Here is a 17,577-nt window from a genome sequence, read left to right as displayed (position 1 = left end):
AAACCGTGCAACGCTGCAGGGTTCTCCAGGTGATCGCTGGAAACCGCACGGCTTATCATGCGGTCAATAAAAGAAGACGCTGCGCAGCGGCCGGGCCAGGTGCCTCCGTTCCCTGTTCCACGACGCCCCGCTCTCAAGAACCCGACCAGGCGTGAAGGAAAATCTGTTCAGCCGGCCTCTCAGCATCCTCTCTCCCCCCGCTCTCTCTCTCTATCTCTCTATCTATCTCTCACACACACACACACACACACATTATCCGAAGATAATGTTGATTTTTTTTTAAATCCAGTTTTCGAAATATCTATCTTTACAATTATGTTGGTTAAATGCATTCTTTTTACCGTTTTCTACAAATGTAAAATGACACTTAAAAAGTGCTCACCATCACGTAAAGGAAATATGATTTTGGTCTTCAAATAGGCCTACACGTGAGCGTCATTAGGCTATTATTTCAAGAAAGTTTTTAAGACAGTCATTTTAAAAGGTTTTTTTTTTTTTTGTACATCAATAAATCGTTAATTTTTGAGTCAATAGTTTTCCGAAGTTTTCTTAATCTTCAAAACGCGGCTTTATTAAATATTATTTGCTGTTCGTAAAATTATGGATTTCATTTTGATATGATTCGACATTAAAGAACTGAAAAGGCGGTTTGCATTCCGTTCTGCTATTGGAATAACTTCGACTGGCCTTAAATCTGTCATGGATCTTCTGTTTACACACAATAAAACAGGTTCAGCACTGACCAGGCATTACAGATTACATTATTTTGGATTATGCATATGCGCAAAGTTTCTTTTCTCTTTTTATGCGTTCAAAAGAACAAAAGTGCATGAACAATCCTTCATAATTATTCACTAATATTTCGAATTTTCCCTTCTTCTCATCAAGACTATAGCCTGTACTTAAATATATTAAGATTTAATTATACGAGTCTATGAGGTCTCCTCAAATCTCTACCTTCAGGTCTTCTCGTCCCCGTTTTTTTGTTTTTTTGTTTTTGTTTGTTTTTTCTCCCAGAAGCTGATGACTTTGTAATGTGTATTTTGTGTATTTCGTTTTTTTAGCAATATGTGTGAATCTGTCCCCCTCTTTAATTTAAGCAATCCACCCCCTCCCCTGCTGAATTCCCTCAGGCTGATCGCAATCAATTTGTCCGGCGCAGACAGCAAAGCCCTGGATGTTAGGAACTCACTTTACCTCAATGTGACAAGCCTGAGTATACGACCCACAGTCTGAAAGCACAGCCAGAATAAAGATTCAGCGCAAGCTTCAATTGTACAGTACAGGATACGCAAAGCCCAAAACAATGTTGAACATGAACCTCTGCAATGATGAATAGTTTTTTTATTATTATTATTAAAAGATATTGTACAGTCGTCCCCCGTTTTACACTATGTAAAACTGTGCAACAAATGATCCAATATTTTATTTTATTTTTCTGGTTCCAGTGTGTTTCTTGGTGAATTCAGTTATTTCCTCTCAAATTCACACAGTGTCCTGGAAAATGTGCTGTATCAGAAAGCGTTTTCATTTAGAAAAGTAGCCTATAGTCGCAGGATGAAATGATTGACACCTGCCCGTGATTGATCGCTCATCTGCGCAGTGCTGCCAGCAATAACACGGTAAACGGAGAGAGAAGACTCAGTGTCCGGGGCAAACTGTGAGCTGACAGGGCGAAATGGGAGCTAACGAGGCTGTCAGAGGCTCTGACAGCACAAATAAAAGCTCGTCACTCCCCACGAATTAATAACGTTTAGTGGAAACGTATTGCTCAGTTCAAAATACACCGCGAACTAATTATGATGGGTGGCCTGAGGTTAAATACCTCAAATAAAATATGTATAATAAATGTAATGTTTCATGTCTATCTATCCATCCATCCCTATATATCCATCCATCACTATCCAACTGTCTGTCTGTCCATCCATCCATCCGTCATATAGTCTCTCCGTCTGTTTGTCTGACTGTAGCCTACGTCCATCCATATAATTCCGTCCGTCCGTCCGTCCATCCATCCATCTCTATCTATCCACAACGCATTCTCACCCCAAGGCGTCACCTTTGACCATGCTTCAATATTTGACGTTTTAGGCGCCCTTTAGCGTCACTTACATGACGCGATCCTACGGCGTCATCTAACTGACGCTAAAGGAAAGCGTCAGTTAGAGGACGCGGTTAGGTTTAGGTGTGGGGTGGGGGTAGGGTACACGCGATCCTAGGGCGTCATCTAACTGACGCTAAAGGGCGCCTAAAGCGTCAGATATTGAAGCATGTCCAAATGCTTCCCAAGGCGTCAGTTAGGTGACGCCTTGGGAGTGAGAATGGGCTGCTATCCATCACTCTATCTTACTGTCTGTCCATCCATCCATCTCTATATATCTATCCATCACCCTATCTTGCTGTTCATACACACATCCATCAATCTATTAGTCTATCCGTCTGTCTGTACGTCCATCCATCCATAATTCTGTCTGTCTGTCCATCCACCCATCCATCCATCTCTATCCATCACTCTATCTTGCTGTCCGTCCATCCATCTCTATATCTATCCATCAATCTTGCTGTCCATCCATACATCCTAAATATCAATCTACGTATAGTCTATCCATCCACTCATCCACCCATCTCTATCTATCCATCACTCTATCTTACTGTCCATCCATCCATCCATCTCTATATATCTATCCATTACTCTGTCTTGCTGTCCATCCATATCCATTCATCCATCCATCTATCCATGCATCCATTCATGCTTCCATATGATTCTGTTCATCCGCCCATCCATCCATTTCTGTATATCTATTACTTTATCCAGCTGTCTGTCTGTCTGTCCATCCATCCATCCATCTCTATATATCAGTCTATCTTACTGTCCATCTGTCCATCCATTCATTCATCCATCCATCCATGCATCAATTTCATTGTCCATCCATCCATCCATCTCTATATATCCATCTAGCACTCTATCCAACTGTCTGTCTGTCCATTCACCCACCCATCCATCCATCCATCCATCCATCCTTGTCCATCCATCCTTGGCCATCCATCCATCCATCCTTGTCCATCCATCCATCCATCTCTATATATCCATCTATTACTCTATCCAACTGTCTGTCTGTCCATCCATCCATGCTTGGAAAAATATATTGTAAAATATATTGCATATAATTGCTCAATTCTTGTCCTTGTTTCATTTCTGTGGTCCTATACTTGTCAAGGTGTGACTTCCCTCCCTGCGTCTTACGATAGTAACAGGAAACTTGGTTGACTCGGTCAAAGTCATTCATAAATTGCATCTATTTTTGCCCACATTTGAAGCTGATATCGTGTTCACGCTGAGTGGTGCTTAACAAATGATGTTACCATGCCAGATTAGAGTTAAACAAAAGAACACTTAACAGTGCAGTGTTGACAGTGTTGAAGAGATAGATGGAAATATGTTTGTGGCTAATCAAGCGTTATTTATAAATTTCCTCACAATAGAAGACAATTTGAAGCAGTTCTCATTATCAAAAGAGTACATTTTGGCGGGGTTGCTTAATAAAAGAGTATAAATATCATTATTTTAGCATGAGACCAATTGTCCGTGAGAAGTCCTGACTAGATTAGCCCTAATTTTGGGATCACAATGGCTAAAAATATCTACAAAAGTGATTTGTTTTTCACCTCTAAAATCCAAAGAGTTGTTTTTTTAAGGTTTACATGTTGTTATTGTAAAACAATAGGAGTCTATGACAGTTCCCATTGAGATACCTAGCTAAATGCGTGCATGTGTGTGTGGGGGGGGGGGGGTGGGGGTTTGTTTGGTTGTTTACTGCTATGTTCATGTGTTTTTAGCACATACATCACCCCCAGCTGTGTTTATGTTTGTGGAATAATGTTCTGTAGTCTTATGTGACATAAAACTGAAATGTGAATGGTAAAGTCGAGCTGTAAAGTGCCTCATGAGGGACTCTCACCAATAAACTATTAATGAAACCCTCACAAGAGCGTGCACATTTATAACGTGCCACGTGCCCAAACAGAGTCATTAAGGCATGCGACACTGCATACTCTCGCTCGGGGCGAAAGCATGGGCACAACTAAGGAGCACCTCGCGTGAGGAACTCAACGCAGATCCAAGTGATAGGTTTAAATGGATCCTGTGTTGCTAACCCTTTCCGTGTTCGACAGCTCACACTAAATCAGGCAATAACAACAGCAAACCATCTGGAAAATAGACTCGGGAGAGACCCCACTCATCCCATCTTACGTCTGCCTGACGCATTCTATCATGCAGTGTGTATTTTTAAGATAATCGAACTGATTGCTGGGTGTGAATCCCATCCTTGAATAGGCGAGTGATGCAAAGGGGAAAAAATAGGCCTCTTTTGCCTTTTGTACATGTTTCTCATTTTAATGGAAATGCAAAGCATCAATGAATCATGATGCAAAATATGTACATTCTGAAATGCTTTTCTACTGTTTTAAATATGATGTGGTGTTGTTGTTGTTTTGGCCTCAATTTGCAAACCGGGGCAGATCCAGATCTGTCAAATCGTTTCCGTAAACTGTCTCGAATCTCATTTCAGTGAAAGTGTCTACATTAAAGGGGCCTGGATATCAACATTTGTAATGTCACATGCATTTTTTGTGATGTTTACTATGTAAATTATAGGCCTACCTCATATATAATATACACAGAGATATTGCCAATAACACTGGTTATGTAATCGGATTACTTTTTTCAAGTAACTTGTAAAGCAATGCAAATTATTCAGCAAAAGTAAAGAAAGAAAAAGCAACACAAAAGTAACTTGATGCATTACTTTCCATTAAAAGTAACTAATGCAATTTGTTACTTTTTTAGGGAGTAACGCAATTTTGTAACACATTACTTTTAAAAGTAACTTTCTCCATGTGTGTGGGCTATATTTATAGGCTATATATATAATATTTATATATAGTATATAAAAAACATTCAATATTTGTTTCAAGTTAGCAAGGATGCATTACATTGATCAAAAGTGACAGTAAATATATTTATAATGCTACAACAGATTTCTATTTCAAATAAATGCTGTATTCTTTTAACTTTTTATTCATAAATAGAGTTCTGAAAAAGTATCATGGTTTCCAAAAAAAAATTAGCAGCACAACTGTTTTCAATACTGATATTAATAAGAAATGTTTATTAAGCAGCAAATCATCAATTAGAATGATTTCTGAAGGATCATGTGACACTGAAGACTGGAGTAATGATGCTGAAAATTCAGCTTTACCATCACAGGAATAAATGACATTTTAAAATATATTCAAATAGAAAATGGGTATATTTCAAATAGTAATGTTTCACAATGTTGCTGTTTTACGAAATGCAGCCTTGATGAGTATACGAGACTTATTTTAAAAACATGAAAAAATGATACTGGCCTCAAACATTTCTTATCCCAAGTCGTCATATATCTGACGTCTTAAGACGTCTTTTGACCATACGTCAACATCCGCCTTTTTAGGGTACCCTTAAACATCGATTAGTTGACGATCCCGGGCCGTCATACAAATGACGCTTTACCTTTAACGTCGGTTAGGTGACGGGGTAGGTTTAGGGGTAGGTTTAGGTCTGGGGTAGAGTTACGATCCGATAACGTCATCTAACCGACGTTTAAGGGTACCCTAAAAAGGCGGATGTTGACGTATGGTCAAAAGATGAGGCTGCGCTGAAATATCCAGCCCATTCTCACCCCCAAGGCGTCACTTAACTGACGCCTTGGGAAGCATTTGGACATGCTTCAATATCTGACGCTTTAGGCGCCCTTTAGCGTCAGTAAGATGACGCCCTAGGATCGCGTGTACCCTACCCCCACCTAAACCTAACCGCGTCCTCTAACTGACGCTTTCCTTTAGCGTCAGTTAGATGACGCCGTAGGATCGTGTCATGTGAGTGACACTAAAGGGTGCCTAAAACGTCAAATATTGAAGCATGGTCAAAGGTGACGCCTTGGGGTGAGAATGCGTTGCAGCATCAGGCTGTTCTCATCCCAAGGCGTCATATACTGATGCTTTTGACATTTCGTCTACATCCAACCGTTTAGCGTCAATATGAGAAGGCACGTCCTAGTGGTCTAACCCTAACACTACCCCAGAACTAAACCTACCATAACCGAACAAAGCTCTGTGCGTGTTATATTGACGCTAAAGGGTGCCATGTTGGATTTAGACGAAATTTCATAGACGAAATTTCAAAAGTGTCACTATATGACGCCCTAGGATGAGAACGCGTTAGAAAACATATAACAATGTTACATTTTTAGACACTTATATTGTTTTACAATTTGGTCTTTTTAAGACAATAATTATTCCCACTCATTTTTAAAAACCTATTGTTTTTCGAAGATGAGATCACAAACCTGACCTGAGCAAACCTGTTTAATCTAACCTTAGAAACTCACTAGGACAACGGTACAATGCAGGCGATGAAGTCCTTCTTGACCTGTCACTGTACCATCTGCTCTTTGCATGAATCACTGTTGTAATTAAAGGCCGCAGAGAATAAAGGCCAATAATGGAGAATTACACTTTCTGAACCCCAAGCAGATGTACCGGGCTCCGTCCACAGATAGATACACGGGTGGGGGTTTAGGGGGTATAAGTAAAGTTTGTAGTGGATTAATCCCCCCAGTCTTGAGAACCTGAGCACATTTGTCATAACCAAGTGGGAGGCTGGGGTTTACGGTGTCTGTCATGACTGCCCTAATAGTTCTGTGACATCTATTGATTGTGGGACAGCTGTAAGGCTCAGTCGCAGAAGCCAGAGGCAGTCACAATACATTAGCGTGATGGCGCAACTCAGCCTCCAACAGGTCCAATACTGACCCAAATAATCCCACTTCTGCTTCTTGATGTCTTAACTAAACTCAAAGGGGGAAATGTCAAGTGGACTTTTTGATTTTTGTTGACTTCTACAGTATACAGCCCTTGGAATATTTCTCTAAAACATAGCCTACATTTTGTTTTTGTTTTTTTATTTAATTTTAATGCACTTACACAGTGCAATAATGGTGGCATCAAGGATCTCTAATGTCTAAAGGATATTTTCCACACATCACCATTTCAACTGCAGCTATTGCTAGAATATGCAATATTTTAACATTTGATTATTTAACTTGTACTCCTCGGGCATGAATTCCACCTCTTTTCCCACAGGTAATTTAGATGATGAGGTCTAACATTACTCACGTAATTACTCTTCAGTATATGTGGCCCTTTAAGAACCATGTTTGGTTGCACACAGAATCTTTCAGTTTTTTTGTTAGTTTTTTGTCCTGCTTCAGTGTTGTTGTTGGATGATTAATCTCTCAGGACTCTTAGGGTGACTAAAACACAACGTGGGTGTAAAGTTGCCCTGGAGCAGTGAGCTGACTCTTTTCAGCTTATAGTGAGCCTTCATTAGGCTGCATTTCAAGAGGAGTTTCATGCCTTTCAGTTTTTTTATTCTGCATTACATACTGAGTTGTTAAAGGAACAAACACATAATTATTAATTGGCATGTGATTCAAATATTAGATGATGATGAGCAAAGTAAGCCTATCAAGCAAAACATGAAAAAAAATTAAAATGCAATATACATACATAAGTCTCATAAAACATCCATACCGAGTCTTTTGAGTTTTGTGCAGTGTGCAGTGAAGTGAGGAATCTGAGCCTTTGGGTCCTGTTGATGCTGTGTTAGTGCGCCCTCTGGTGGTTTCTGGATCAAATTAATTTAATATGTTGTGGTTCAGATGATTTAAAAATGGAACAAGGACTCAAAACACGTGTCTTGGAACTTCTTTTGAACTTCAATACACGATGTAACGATGATGTAATGTCTTCATCGGGGTACATGCACTATGCGCATAAAAATGCGTTTACCAAAACAACTTCTAGCACATACTATAAATGTATAATCTCTACAGAAAAAAGTGCAGGAGGATCTCATATTTGTTGTATAATGTCAGCTGTGTGTGTGTCCATCATAGTCAATTAGTCTAGGCTATTGCACATGGATTATGTTTATGATGTTATTAATTCTGCAATTCAATTATGCTTGAATTATTGATAGACTTAGAAAAACACACGCTCAAAGTTCTAAATAATATTTGATATCTAAATATCTAATCAAAAACGTTATCTATCTATCTAGATAGATAGATAGATGATAGATAGATAGATAGATAGATAGATAGATAGATAGATAGATAGATAGATAGATAGATAGATAGATAGATAGATAGATAGATAGATAGATGTTTAAAAAAAAAATAATAGGCCTAGTTTGATTTCCAGTAGCAGAAAATGTCAGCGCTACTGGAGAGCTTTATCTTCATTTTCTCCTCCAGTGACCACATTACCAGACGCGCGTGCACTTATGTCGCAGGCGCGTGCGCGTTTTTCTCTAATTTACCTCGAACTGGTGCCGATTCTTTATTACTCAGTTTACTCAATTATTTATTACTTCATTTCAAATTAATCCCTCAAACATTTTTTTTTTTCGGACAATCGTCTCTGATTAATTCAGCTGCACGCTGTCCTTGATGTTCCCAGTCACTCAGACAGTCCTCATCTTGAATGCCATATTCGTTTTATACTCTGTGATATCTTGGCCTATGTGAAATAAATAAATTAATTAGTTAATAAACAACACAACAAATAAGAATATTAAATAATAATATTAATAATAGTAACAATAACAACAACAAAACATCTAAAGTGGAAATCACTTTGGTCAATTAACAAGTGATTAAACCTTCTGAAGTCTGGCATTAATGCCAACATATATAACAGAAGATCAAACCAAATGATGCTGGCCAACTTCGCTTCACTCTTGTCTTTTTTCACTTGCATCTCAACAACTGATCTTCACTAATCTTGTCACTTTCTGAGAAAGTTTTGAGATAATTTTTAAGCTAGGCCTACCATTCAAAAGTTTGGATTCTCCGTGAGGAAAGAAACTGCTACTTTTATTTACCAAGGATCTATTAAATCCAGGGCACAAAGCTCCCGTTCCACCACATCCCAAAGATGCTCTATTGGGTTGAGATCTGGTGACTGCGGGGGCCATTTTAGTACAGTGAACTCATTGTCATGTTCAAGAAACCAATTTAAAAATGATTCAAGCTTTGTGACATTGTGCATTATCCTGCTGGAGGTATTTTTAAGATAGAAGAATTTAAACGATGCCCAATTGGCACTTGTCACGGGGTGTGGTGCAGGGGTGCAGGAGTGCGGGTAGAAGGAGCGGGAGGAATCCAGGTTAACATCCATGTACGAATTTATTATAAACATACAGGCAGGAAGGCAGGGAAACAGGAGCAAACATCGGGTGACATCAAACATCGACTGACAAAGACAGACTGAATAAGATGGAACTAAATAGACAGAGGAATCAAACTAAATGGAGTGCAAACAGGTGAAAATGATGATGAACAGACGAGGAACAGGTGGCTGATGAGGGAGTGAGATCAGGAGAGGAAACAAAAGGATCCGGGGAAGCGTGGTGCAGATGACGAGACAAACAGGTGAAGACGAAGACTGTGACAGCACTAAAGGGACCTAAAGTGTTTCAAGAAAACATCCCCCACACCATTACACCATCACCACCAGCCTGCACAGTGGTAACAAGGCATGCTGGATCCATGTTCTCATTCTGTTTAACCCAAATTCTGACTCTCGAGAAATCGAGACTCATCAGACCAGGCAACATTTTTCCAGTCTTCAACTGTCTAATTTTGGTGAGCTCTTGCAAATTGCAGCTTCTTTTTCCTATTTGTAGTGGAGATGAGTGGTACCCGGTGGGATCTTCTGCTGTTGTAGGTAGTGCGTGTTGTGGCTTCACAAATGTTTTGCTGCATACCTCGGTTGTAACGAGTGGTTATTTCAGTCAAATACTCTTCTATTAGCTTGAATCAGTCGGCCCATTCTCCTCTGACCTCAAGCATCAACAAAGCATTTTCGCCCACAGGACTGCCAAATACTGGATGTTTGTCCCTTTTTAACAGCAGTGGATAAGACACATGCCTTTGGTGTGTGAAATCCGGGTTCGAATCCATTGTGAGACACCAATGTGTCCCTGAGCAAGACACTTAACCCCTAGTTGCTCCAGAGATGTGCGACCTCTGACATATATAGCAATTGTAAGTCGCTTTGGATCAGGTCGCTTAACGTGTCAGATAAATGAATAAATGTAAATGTAAATGCATTGAAGCAACTGCCATCTGATTGGTTGATTAGATAATTTCATTAATGAGAAATTGAACAGGTGTTCCTAATAATCCTTTAGATGAGTGTATGTTCCATAAATGTGTTTACATGTAACACACTGCTACAAAAATGAAGGTACCATATACTGTACAGATATAGGTATATAAATTTGTGCAGGCTACTACTTTTTCCAAGTAAGCTTTTAGCTATACTGTTAAAATGAGTCTAGAATTTGTGTGGAGACATGACATTCAGAGTAAAACAGTTGTGACAATTTACTTAGAGAGTGTTAAGAATAAAAATGAATCAAAGCGATTGAGTCAAAACTGTCAAATGGATCAATTTGCACAGCGAAACATCTTTCTTGATTACTAAAGCAGCACATTTTTGTAATTATGTAACACAAAATTTTATGAATGGCTGCTGAAAATGTGGCTTTACCATCTCTTGTATTTGACCCTTGATCTCTAAAATCATGCTGGCATAACAGTCATGACTCATATTGAATACATTTGAATGCTTCTGCTCTTCTGTCACTTGTGACCCTAAAAATGACTTTAACTTTTGTCTGTTTTTCTCTTATATCTTTCTTAATGTATGCAGAGCATATGAGCTGTGGTTGAGCAGGCCTTTCCAATATGCACACCACCACAGCTGTACCTGTTCTCACAGTTATGCCAGGCCGTGCCAGCCCCCTCTGTTCTGTGCCCACATCGAAACCTCATCCATCTGTTTCCCAGCCTGTCTCTTTCATTCTGTCTTTCCCTGTGGTCCTGCATGGCCATACACACACAGTTGATTCTCTATTAGCATTCACATAGATAGTGACATAATGAAGTTTATATGAGCCAAAATGTTTTGTGTATGTATTCAGAGACACATATTTGACTAAAATTGTCCAACTGCCTCTCATGCAACGAGTTGGAACGCTGTGTTTGGAGCCGTCAGGTGCATGAGCCAGTTGAGTTTGTCATTCCTTTCTCTTGATGAGAAGAGGAAAATGGCTTTCCAATGAAAGCATCTGTCCGTGTTCTTCCACAGCTGCAGACACCAGAAGAGAAGCCCCTCTGGACAAGCTTCATTCTGGGATCATCCAGACCAGCAGCGTCCTCTTGGAAGTACGACAGAGGAAGCGAGCGACGCTCTTTGCTCGCAGAAAGGTGTGAATTCAATTCACGAGAACTGAAAAGTTGATTTGGAATGAGAGGAAGAAGAATTATCTGAATTCGGTTGTTAAGTCGTGACGTAATCACACTCTGATAATACTGTTTCCGGGTCCAAATGCTGGGTCCTCTCTATCTGCTTACCGCTTTTGCCCGAGTTTTAACATGCCGCAGTGCTGTGTCCCATGTTGTTTAAATAGATCGGAGTTAAAAAAAAAACAAGTGACATTCAACTGTCATTCTACCGCTTTCCCTGTGACGAGAAAGAAAAGAGAAAATGGCTGCAGTTGATGTTACAATTCTTTCCTTTATCCCTAACACCCACTGGCGCTGAAGTGAAGCCAGTCCTTTAAGAAAAGGGCTTACTCTAACGTTATGGGTTGTAACGTTAAGATATGGACGAGCGGAGCGCTTGGACCCGGAAGAGGCTAAACGTCACGCGTGACGTCAGACTTAACAACCGAATAGACCCTTTTCACATTTCCAGAGTTCAACTTCTTTTTAGGAGCAGAAGTCACCATTTGGGGAAACTTATGGGGAAACTACAACAAATATATTTTAAAAATATTGCCCGAAAAGCAAAAGAAAAAAAATCCATGATAGCATTTCTATAACTTTTCCAAAGAAAAAAAATATATTGAGACTGCCCTTACAAAAAAGATTTATATTCAAGTAGTATACTTCTATTAGAGGGCATGGTAACACTTTAGAATACGGTTCCTTCGTTAATGAATAACTACACAAGAACTAATGAGTAACACAATATTAACAAATAAGTAACTATTATTAACTAACAATAAACTCTAATTAACGAACTAGTGAGTAGCGCACAGACCAAAGTGGTAGTTCACTATTAAGTAATCAACAACTATTTTTTTAATACTTCCCAGAGAACTACTGAAAAAGTCTATTAACAATATATTAACTAAAAGAAACTCTCATTAACGAATTAGTAAGTAATAGCTCACAGATGAAAGTGTTACTAAATACTTCTGTGGGAATTACTAGTTATTTGGAGTTTCTTTTAGTTAATAGTAGTTACTAGATTATTAATAAACTTTTTCAGTAGTTCTCTGGGAAGTATTAAAAAAATAGAAGTTATTGATTAGTTAATAGTGAACTACCACTTTCATCTGTGCGCATTAAAATATTAAAACATTAAAATATGGTCTCGAGTATGACTCGTACTCGAACATATTACTGTATTTATCTGAACATTAAAATATGGTCTTGAGACCGAGTACACAACACTGGCCACTCCCCCAACATACTACAGCATAGAAGAGGACACTAGCGACAACCGTCTGATAAAACATCTGCAGTAGGTTCTGACAGATATTGAAGGAGCCTAACCTTCTCAGAAAGTGTAGTCTACTCTGTCCCTTCCTGTATAGAGCATCTATGTTTTTGGACCAATCCAGGAGGGATGGGCAACGATTAATCGCGATTAATCGCATCCAAAATAAAAGTTTGTGTTTACATAATATATGTGTGTGTGGTGTGTATAATTAATTTGTATATATAAATACCCACACACGTATGTGTATATTTAAGAAAAATGTGTTATTATTATATCAAATATTTATATTTTTTATTTGTATAAATATATATAAAGTATATACATGCAAACATTTCTTAAATATATACATGCATGTGTGTGTATTTATATATACAAATTAATTATACACACTACACGCACATATATTATGTAAACATAAACTTTTATTTTGGATGTGATTAATCGCGATTAATCGTTGCCCATCCCTGAGCTGTAGTATCTACACCACCTCACAAACTCATCAATCAGGGTCCGATACTCCCCCTCATCTCCGTTCTTAATACACCCCACGATTGCAGTGTCATCAGAATACTTCTGTTTGTGACACAATTTCGTATCAGCTGTGTATTTTCATTACCTCATTTGCATTGATTCAGTACTTAATTTTCAGTGTCCGGTCACAGTTTAGTTGTGCTAATGCCTGCTGCCTTTGGATTACTTGTTATTAATCTATGTTTGGAACTGTATTTATCTGTGTTCGTCTTCCGTGCCTGTGACACTATGGGAGTAGTGAAAAGCACATTTTTCTTAAGGTGCCTTTATCCACGCTGAACAATATTTATGCACCAGCCAGCTTATTGAGGTCAGAAATCATTTAATGATTGTGTGACACTCTGGTCGCCGCTGGCCCTGGCTGAAGCGTTAGATAACTGGCCAAGGAATTGCAGTAGCTAAAAGACAGATTACCCATCTGCCCCATTTTCTGACTGTGACCTTTGCAGTAGCAGAACTACAGGCTCTGCAGACCCTTATTAACACACACTAATCAGCTATTAATCATCTGACATTCCTGGAGCATTCCGGGGCCCGGGGGGTGTGATGAGGGCCGAATAACGAGAGAGAGACTGCAAAAGGGTCTCAAATGTTTTAGGTGAAAGTCTCACTGTAATCGTGTCTGTGTCTTTAACTGCAACGCATTCTCACCCCAAGGCGTCACCTTTGACCATGCTTCAATATTTGACGTTTTAGGCGCCCTTTAGCGTCACTTACATGACGCGATCCTACGGCGTCATCTAACTGACGCTAAAGGAAAGCGTCTGTTAGAGGACGTGGTTAGGTTTAGGTGTGGGGTGGGGGTAGGGTACACGCGATCCTAGGGCGTCATCTAACTGACGCTAAAGGGCGCCTAAAGCGTCAGATATTGAAGCATGTCCAAATGCTTCCCAAGGCGTCAGTTAGGTGACGCCTTGGGGGTGAGAATGGGCTGTTAACTGATGCTTGGTGTTTGTTAACCCTAGCTTGACGTGGGGGGAAATCAGAGAGGAGGGTATGTAGGTTGGATCCACATGCAAATAAGGTTTATTTCACCAGTTCCTTTCCACATATAATCGTTAAGCTAATAAGGTTAAGTGTTTTTGGCTTGCTCTCCGCAGTGGAGGGGCTCGAGGAAGCAGCTCCAACTCGAGCTTCGATATACCCCCGAGTGGGACTACTAATGCTTGGATGATGAGTATAGCAAGATGGCTAAATTATGTTGGTGGATTTGGAGAGGTGGACGGATGCCAACACAGACCTGGCATCAGGCCAGAGCAAGGCATCAATTATGTTGTGAACTTCACTAAAGATATAAAAGAGCCAAAATAAACCAAGTAACAGACACTCCATAAAGGAAACCGAACTGAGCACACCAACATAACAGCCTTGAAAGACCTGGGGGCTCATTTATAAAACTGCGTGCGCCCAAAAGCAAAAAATGGTGTATGGCAAAAAAAAATATTCAGAATTATAAAACATACTCCGTGCGTTCTCCAGAACATGCTCAAAATTCTCTTTTTAAATCCCAGACAGCGGAAGATTGTGCGAACTTACAACCAGATCTCACAGGAATTCGTACGAATTTTACGAGGTGGCTAATTCGTAACAATTCATACGACCTCACTCGTACGAATTAGTACAATTTGTGCAAAAACGGACATACTTTACGAATTGGCCAATTCGTATGAATTCGCACGAGTAAACCAACCCCTGACCCCGCCCCTAAACCTACCCATCACGTGGGTTTAGACAAATCGTACGAATTTGTACAAGTGAGGTCGTATGAATTAGTACGAATTAGTCATTTTTTAATCATTCGTACGAATTCGTACAAATTGGTCGTGGGTAGGAACATACGTCTCCACTCTGAAATAAACATATATGGAGCTAAAACATTTACATTACATGTATTCATTTAGCTGACGCTTTTATCCAAAGCGACTTACAATTGCTATATATGTCAGAGGTCGCTCACCCCTGGAGCAACTAGGGGTTAAGTGTGTTGCTCAGGGACACATTGGTGTCTCACAGTGAATTCGAACCCGGGTCTCTCACGCCAAAGGCATGTGACTTATCCACTGCGCCATCACCACCCCAAAGCCTAAAAAAAACATTTAGTAGCCTATCCTTGTTTTTGAAAAAAAAAATATACAAAATATTATAAGATAAATTTCAGAGAAAGTTTTTCTCAATCTTTTCCACAAGCCAAATTGTATTTTCAGTTGCTTTATGTTATCAATGGAAACAGATAGGCGTTATTGTGCATTATTGATCATCATTTGTGTTGCTATGATCTTGTTGTTTTAATGTTCTCGCTTTTTTGTCATGCTATTGTTTTATTTTAATTATTGCATGTACAGGACTTTGGTAAACCCTTGTTTTTTTTTAAAGTGCTATATTAATAAAGATTGAGTTGAGTTGATTATTTGCGCGAAAAGATTCCATGAGTTCTGCTATTATCATGCGCCAAGCAATCCTTGCTGTAGTTAAAACATAAAACAAAAGTAAACTTGCTACAACAAAATGCTACAGTCATGAATATCTAAAATTACACATCTTATATTGGGTAAAGATTGGTTGTTACTTTTTTAAACACTGTATTATGTTGACGACTTAATCTAGTTTGATTTTTGTCACTGTCTCGTAAGCAACAGAAGGAACAATATGTAATACATTTGCATCTGTTTCCAGATCACACAGTTTGAAGGAGAATATGCATGTTTCTTTTTGCAGGACCGTAAAGCATTTGAGTTCCCGTGAGGCGCTCCAGTTGGCTGACTATGGAGAGATGTGTCTGTGTTTCAATCCAAGCTTGATGGTTATAATCATCGCATCACTCACTCCACACAAAAGCACATCTTTCTTCCTTTTGTTTCCTCAATCATTTTTGCATCTTATGTCACTTCCAGATTTTAGATCACAGGAAGCATTTGGTGTCACCCCCTGATCTTGTCCTTGTCCAACCTTCTCATCTGAGATCATTTTGATAGATACTGAATAACAGAGATTATCGCTTGGATGACGAAGGAGATTGTGAGTGATATTTGAACCTTATTTTACTTGCAGTGTATATATATCAAATGCACCCTTGTTGAACATACGAGATTTCTACACATAAACCCACAAATTGTCTTCTCTCTTTATTCTTCTTTGTGACTTTCCTCTAGCGTTTTATCACATTATTGAAAACCAAAAACAATCGCCATTGGCCCAGCCTGGCAGTTTATCATCAGTGTTACAAATCATGATCAGTTGTCTTAATTTCTTTAATGAATTGTCAGGACAATGTCTTATATTACTGAATAAAAGACATGTTTATGAAGGCTAATCTAATTAATGGAACATAGTGCTGGGAGTCAAACTATAGAATTAACACGTCCACTGAGATGATTAGTACAGCCTTTGGGTTCGGAAACTGAAAATAAGCGCAAGGCTTGTTTGAAAAGCACCACAGATTATGCAAAGAATATGCAGACAAAAAGTATCCAAAAATACCAGTAAGTTTCTGTGTAAAGGAATTATATTGATCCTCCAAACACGTAATACTTCTGTAAATGGTTGTGGATATTCACTCACCTAAAGGATTGTTAGGTGTTGAACACCTGTTCAATTTCTCATTAATGCAATTATCTAATAAACCAATCACATGGTAGTTGCTTCAATGCATTTAGGGGTGTGGTCCTGGTCAAGACAATCTCCTGAACTCCAAACTGAATGTCAGAATGGGAAAGAAAGGTAATTTAAGCAATTTTGAGCGTGGCATGGTTGTTGGTGCCAGACGGGCCGGTCTGAGTTTACTGCTCAGTTACTGGGATTTTCACGCACAACCATTTCTAGGGTTTACAAAGAATGGTGTGAAAAGGGAAATACATCCAGCATGCGGCAGTCCTGTGGGTGAAAATGCCTTGTTGATGCTAGAGGTCAGAGGAGAATGGGCCGACTGATTCAAGCTGATAGAAGAGCAACTTTGACTGAAATAACCACTCGTTACAACCGAGGTATGCAGAAAAGCATTTGTGAAGCCACAACACACACAACCTTGAGGCGGATGGGCTACAACAGCAGAAGACCCCACCGGGTACCACTCATCCCCACTACAAATAGGAAAAATAGGGTTCAATTTGCAAGAGCTCACCAAAATTGGACAGTTAAAGACTGGAAAAATGTTGCCTGGTCTGATGAGTCTCGATTTCTGTTGAGACATTCAGATGGTAGAGTCAGAATTTGGCGTAAACAGAATGAGAACATGGATCCATCATGCCTTGTTACCACTGTGCAGGCTGGTGGTGGTGGTGTAATGGTGTGGGGGATGTTTTTTAGCACACTTTAGGCCCCTTAGTGCCAATTGGGCATTGTTTAAATGCCACGGCCTACCTGAGC

Source organism: Pimephales promelas, chromosome 1, assembly GCF_988280905.1.
Source record: "Pimephales promelas chromosome 1, fPimPro1.hap1.1, whole genome shotgun sequence".
NCBI lineage: Eukaryota > Metazoa > Chordata > Actinopteri > Cypriniformes > Leuciscidae > Pimephales > Pimephales promelas.
Note: the sequence above shows the minus strand (reverse complement) of the source record.